Genomic DNA, 7,240 nt, shown 5'->3' with positions numbered 1-7,240 from the left:
CCACTGGCTCCGAAGGCAACATGCATATGTAGGAGAAATTGTATATAGCTATACATGTGTGTATGTGTGAATTAATTAATATGGTGGTTTGTGAGACATTGATGATATATATATATGCAGGATTGGTTCTACTAGAAATTCTATATATATATATATATATATATATATATATATATATATATATATATATATATATATATATATATATATATATATATATATATATGCATAACGTGTATAATGTGTAGTATCGTAAAATACCAGCAAACGAAAAAGAATTAAAATGGAAACACAAAACTAAATGAAAAAGAAATCATAAAACTAAAAAAAACTAAACCTTATAGTACCGGTTGGTCTTACCAACCGGTACTAAAGGGCTCCAGGCCCCCGGAGCTGACTCGTGCCACGTGGTTGCCCTTTAGCACCGGTTCATGCTGAACTGGTACTAAAGGGGGGGCTTTAGTGCCCACACTTAAGTGCCGGTTATGGAACCGGCACTAAAGGGCCTTACGAACCGGTGCTATTGCCCGGTTCTCCACTAGTGTAGTCCACCATGGAGAGGTTGCCCTTGCGGAAGTTCATCATGTCCAACTTGATCTGCACGACGCTGGCACGGCAGTGAGTGACATACATCTCCTCGAGGTGCGCCCAGATGGCGCGGGAGGTGTCAAAGAGATGCACCTGCTGAAGCACGTCATCGGTGAGTGAGGCGAGCTGGTAGCTCAGGATGATCTGGTCCTGACGAAACCAAGCGTCATACGCCGGATTCAGAGCACGCTCCCCCTTGTCATCAGCTACGAGGAGGCGAGGAGGAGTGGGAAGGGTGTCGTTGACATAGCCGGTGACACCAGCGATGCGAAGGGGAGGGAGTATATGGGCTTTCCAAAGGAGGAAGTTGGAGGAGGTGAGCTTAGCGGTGATGAGGCTAGCAAATGGCTGGGGAACAGCGGAAGACGGCGACGCCGAGAGCGAGGCCGGGAGAGGCTGAGAGACCAAGGCCGAGGAGGTCATGGCGGCGCCGGAGGAAGGAGAAACCATCGAGCAGTTATGCGGGATGGCCTGATATCATGTGAAACAAGGAGATGAGAGATTAGATCGACACACCTAATGTGGTGGTCGCAGGATCATTATATAGGGCGCCTCTAGGGCTGCCGCTAGGGTTACAAGAGATAAGTACAATGTTATTACAAGAGATAACTACAACCCTAGATACTGACCATATCAGTTATCTCTACGGTTTAACATATGCTGCATCCGACGACGGGGAGGTCGTGGCAGACGATGACGCCGATGCAATCTTTTGCTACAATCGGCAATGAAAAAGCTACCAACAACGGACGGATTTGTTGCAACCGCCATCAATGACTGCTACAACGAGCGGAGGCGGTGGTGCGCGTGGACAAGGCTCGACGTGTTTTTGCTGGAACTGGCATCTCCGTGTACTACAACCGGCCACAGAATTGCTGCATCCGATCACGGCATGGCACGGCGGCATGGGCGGCATTGTGGGGCGAGATTTTTGTTGGAATCGGCATAAGCAGAAGCTACTACCCGACCAAGGGATTGCTGCAACCGGCCACGGGCGGCCATGCAGTTCAGACGAGATTTGCTGGAACTGACAACCTCGCGTGCTACAACCGACTACGAAACTGCTGCAAACGGCCATGGCGGCAATGGGGATGCGGCGAGATTTGCTGGAACCGGCCTTCAATGGAGCTGCGATCGGCAAGCCACTTAGCTGGAGCCAGTAACCAAAGATGCTGCAACGGAGGAACATTTTTGCTGGAACTGGCCTATGACAGAGCTGTGACCGGCGCACCAATTTGCTCATTTTTGCTAGAACTGGCAACCAAATGTGCTGCGAATCGCGAGCGTTTTTGCTGGAACCACGTTCTGTCTTTTTCGCTGGGCATCTACACCGAGGTTGCTGGCACAAATTATTTTTGGATGGAGCTGTCATCGGTGGGGATGCTACAACCATGCTGCTGGGTGCTACAACCGTTGTCGGTGATTGCTTCGACTAGCCACGACACCGTTCCGACGCCCATAGGCGGTACCTTTGTCGGAGCTCGACCACCACGGCCACTACCGCAGCGGGCGAGGATGCGACCAAGGCCACATGGAGCTGCGAGCGGTCGCATGCCATGCTACAAGCGGTGACGGCAAGGCTACGAACAACCATGGGCGGTGCTTTGATGGCAAGGTCGAAGGCGGCGAGCTTCGACAACGAGGGTGAGGGCGGCGAGCTTCGACGACGGGGCCGAGAGCGGCGAGCTCCGAGGTGCGGCGGGAGTGATGGCCGCGGGAGGACGAGTGGACTAACTGGCATGGAGGCGTTGACTGCTCTGCCTTTTTCTAGCGGAGGTGAGATTTCCTTTTTTTCTTTGTTTGTGTGATAGAGACAGAGGAGGAAGACGACTCGCAGACGGGTACAAGAGTTTAGTCGTACGGTTGGAAACAGGCCGGCCAAAACTTTCGGCCGGTGTGCCGGCGCGTCTCATTGCCCTTAGTTTTATGAGAGAATTCCTTACATAACACTGCTCTATTTGACATCAAAAAACTTTTTCTTCCTTACCTAACACTAAGTTTAAGTTTTGTTCCGTTTGTGACACTTCGATCTGTCTTGGCTACTAACGGTGTTAAATGATACTTGAAAAGTTAATTGTCCCCCTGGCACAGTATGTGGTCCGAAATGACACTAAAGTTCTACAATAATATTGCATAATACCAAAACTAAACCTTGTAGGCTTTGAGTTTTTTTTAGGACAGACTTTGAATTTTCACAGCTTCTTGAATTTCTTTCACATGGTCATGTGGATTTACTACAGCTTGCCGGTTATTTAGCTATCAATTTGGTCTTCTAGGGTTTTGTTTGGCCAGTGTGGTTGCATTTTCTACCGTGCATGTGGCCCAGCTGTTTTGCTTCCACGTAGAGAGCGTGTGCAAAGCCAACAGCTAGCCACCGCTTTACCTCTCTCTTATCGAAAAAATCCCTGTAAAACACGACTTATTCTCTCCTCAACCAACACACATTCCCTCCTCATTTTTGCCTACCGCCGCAGGTAGTCATCTGCCGTGACGCCGCCCCTGCCCTGCTCCTCCGCTCCATCTGCGCTAACCAGGTGCGAGATGCTCTCCCGTGCTCCTCTGATCCTCTCCCTTTAACCTGAGGCCTCGTTTGATACAGGGGGATTGGGGAGGTTTGTGGAGGGGGGGATTTCAATGGATTGGGTGAATCCGTTTCCTCCACCCAATCCCCTCAATTCCCCACTAATCTCTCTCCCTTGAGAAATCCCTCTATTTGGTTAAACTTCCTACAACAGCAGCAGCATAGAAAGCGTTCAACTCTTCTCTGTTCCCTGGGTGGCTCTGGGGGTTTTCTGTACCACATAGATTGGGAGGGATTCGTGGGGATCAGAGGGGGTTGGCCTGCCCAATCACTGCGTGTCAAATGGGCTGATGAGGATTTCTGAGGATTTTGAGCCATGCGGGGATATTCCTCTCCAAACCTCCTCCACCAAACAAGGCCTGATGGGCAAGATGTGGCATGGACGGGTCCTAATGTCCGTCGCTGGTGAAACCGCGAGCTGCCACCTGGCAGCAAAGCCAGCAGTCCCCCCGCAGAAGCTCGTCATTATTTTAGGTGCATGGTATATTTCTCTTCACACACACTAGTATAATTGGTAGGAATACAAGTCGCTGGGAGGGGAAACTTGGGGAGGAGGAAGATACATTACAGAGGGGTACATGTACAGCTAAGGCAAACTCCAACGCACGACTCAAAATGGACGCCCGTTTTGTTCGGATTTTTTCTTTTGGGTCAGGCAAACGAGCAGCGTCCGGACATTTTTTTTGGATGCATTAGCAATGCGCCCAACATGGCCGACACATTTGGTCCGCCTTAACAAAAATGAAACACTTCATAATGTTTATTACAACCATATAAATCACATGGTGCCATAATAATAAACATTTTCACAGCTGAATAAAAAACACAAAGTTTACAATGCATTTGGCTCTGTTAGGTGCTCAGAGCCAAACACTGCCACCACGGCTTTGCAGAACATGTACATTGATGCAAGACATGTGGAGTCAATCATGCGAGAGATGGGGTTTGAAGAGCAGGCAATTCTCAAAGTAATCAACATAGGGCAGGGCATGGTCGCTCTCCCTATTGCGCTTCAGCACCAGAGTATGACCCACGATTGATCCCCTGAAGCTAGGCCACTACCTTGCAATGTGACCGTTGATGACCAATGCAGCAACCACAAGCTCTTCGTCGTCCGACGATGAATCATCCGATAAACAAATGAAGTTGTTGAAAAAAATACTCGTCCCCACTATCCATGGTACCTTGCGAGTAAAGTGTCGAACTCCATGCGGTTGTGGTGGAGACGCAGCCGGTGAAGAGAACCTCGGCCTCCTCTATACATGCAACATGCACAGGAGCGGCGGGCAGCCCTGCAGCGCGGGGTGGACGATGTTGGGGCTGATGGGCTTCGCCAGCGATTGTGGTTTCTCTAGTACCGGAGGCGGCGAAGAAAGCCCACAAACACAGGCAAGAACTCCTCTTAAAAGAAGGCGGGGCGCGGGGATTTGTGCGGATGCCGCGGGACTTTTGGGCGGTCCACCTGGACAACAATGGAGCGGTCGGGAAATGGGTGGGGGAAGGGGGGGGAGCTGCAGGCCGCGTAAGAAAGTGGTAAAGGGGTATGTTTCCCCAACGGGCGACCCAGGGGAGGAGAAAGAGAGCGCCCACCTGCGTCCATGCCTTGTCCGCTTTCGTTTGGACGCAAATGCGACCCAAACTTGAGCCGGAAATGGATCGAGGACGAATAAAAAACAAAGGCACGTCCATTTGCAGGCACGCGTTGGACTGTGATTTGTGTTCATTACACCTCAAATAGACGAAGCCGGACCAAACGGGTCCCACCGCCACCTCATCCTTGCCTGGATGTGCATCCTTCCATGGTTGGAAACTTATGTAGTGGTCACCCAACCTTCCTCCTCCATGGGTTGGAACATGTAGTTGATCCAGTGGGCACAGGGCCTCCTGCCCTGCGTGTTCTGTCATCCCGATTGGGTGAGCGTCTCTTCTCGTGCACTGAGTGGGTAGTCTTGGTAGGGTCGCTAACACCCTCCCTTGAGTACTAAATTTTCCCCAAGTCAGTGCCATAGGAAAGCGTTGCCGTAGATCTTCGAGTTCCTCCCAAGAGGGTTAATATGATGTGTGGCTCGCTTACTCTAAAGAAAAATAGTACGACGTACACCCCAGCACATGCCAACAGCCAGTCCCTACTAGGCGTACGAGGTGCGGGTGCTCCACCATGGGCTTGGCATTCTACAGTTCAGTTCACAGATACTACCCATTTCATTGATACTGATGCATATGTAGTGTAGATCCTTGTTTGCGAGTATTTTGGATGAGTACTCGCGGTTGCTTTGCTACTTCTTTTCCTTCTTTCCCCGGTTATTATTTATTGTGATCATATGATGGAGTCCAGAAGCCAGAGGATCCCGAGGACGTTTCTACGTGGAGTTCGGCTCCAAGGAGTAGTTAGGAGGTCCCAGGCAGGAGGTCTAGCCTTTTCGATCGTTGCTACTTTTGTGCTAGACTTCTTAAGGCAAACTTGTCTAACTTATATCTGTACTCAAATATTATTACTTCCGCCGACTCTTGTGTATTCGAGCTTATGTATTTGAGCCGTTGAGGCCCCTGGCTTGTAATATAAAGCTTTTATGACTTTAACTTGTGTTTAGAGTTGTGTTGTGATATCTTCCTGTGAGTGCATGCTCTTAATCATCCAAATTTGCGCGTATGGTTGGTGTACGATTGAATCGGCCTCCCACCGCCGCCGACCCTCTTGCCGCCGCCGGCCGTCGGCCTCGCCCCCCGCCTCCGCCCCCCTTCCGCCCTTCCCTTCCTCCGTCTAGGCCGCCTCGCGCCGCCTCCCCGGGAGGTGGCCGGGGCGGAGCTCGCGCCCCTCGCCCGTAGGTCCCCTCCTCCCCCGTCTCCCCCCGCCGCCGTCGGCGGGCGCCCCCGGCACTGGCCCGGGTGATGCCGGCGGCGGCGGGCCCTCCAGTCCCCGCGCGCGCGTGCTCCCTTCCCGGGGCAGGGAGGCGGCGGCGGTGCAGCCCGGCTTGGCTGCGGTCCGGCGGCCCTGCGACGGCGGCCGGCGGTAGGCGTGGTGACGGCGCCGTTCCTTGGCGGTGGGACAGCGTGGCGGTGCTGGGTGGCCATCAACGCGCCCCCGGCCCAGATCTGGGCCCGACGGGCCCCATCTGGGCCCTAGCGGGCCGGGCCCCCGGCGTGGTCTCGTTGTATGTGGCGCGGTGAGGAGGAGGAGCGGCTCGGACATGGGGCGTCGGCGCCGACGGTGTGCCGGCAGCAGCGCGAAGGCGGGAGCTTTACGGGCCCACGAGGGCTCGGCCGGGCCTGTGGGCCTACGGGCCTGGTGTGCTCCTGCTATTGCGTCCGGACGGCTACCGTCGCTGACGGTGGAGGTGGGGACCTCCCGCGTGCCGATGGTGTTGATGCCCTAGTCCCGGCTCTGATTCTTCGTCGTGCTGTCCTCACTTCGCGGTGCCGTGGTGAGACGGCGTGGAGGCCTCGTGACCGCGTTGGCGCAGGGTGGTGGTTGGTTTGGTGACGAGATCCGGAGCGCCCGAGGTGCGGGTTGGGATCGGGGGAAACCCCTGTCGGCGTGGCCGACTCCGGCGCGGTGGCGCCTGTGGGTGCCACCTGACCTTACGGGAGGGCGTCGGGTGCTACCCTTCCTCTCGCCTCGTCGTGTACCAGGGGAAACCCTTGGCAGCAGCGTCGTCATCGTCGCGTTCCTTCTTGGAGGTGTTGATTGGTGCCGGCGCTTCGGAGTCTTGGAGCCTAGTGGATGAGCCCGGTGGGCGCAGCGATCGCGAGGCTTCTTCGTTTTTGTTGATCCGCCGTTGTCGGCATTTGTTTCTTTTGCTCTTTCTCTGTTATTTCTTTTGGGCGTGACTGTGCTGCTTCCGCCCCAGCACCTATCCCTGTATGGTTCGGTTGGTTGCTTTGTATACAAAGCGGGGGGAAACCCTTTTTCGGTTACGATTGAATCGGCGGCGGCACAGTATTTAATAGTAAATATCCAAAATTTGACCAAAATAAATTACAATGGCATAGTACGTTTCTTGAGAGATTTTATCAAACAGATGGTAGCTCCATGAAGCTTGTTATAGTAATAATGCACGATTGAAAACAAAT

Source organism: Triticum dicoccoides, chromosome 4A (genome assembly GCF_002162155.2).
Source record: "Triticum dicoccoides isolate Atlit2015 ecotype Zavitan chromosome 4A, WEW_v2.0, whole genome shotgun sequence".
Lineage (NCBI taxonomy): Eukaryota > Viridiplantae > Streptophyta > Magnoliopsida > Poales > Poaceae > Triticum > Triticum dicoccoides.
Note: the sequence above shows the minus strand (reverse complement) of the source record.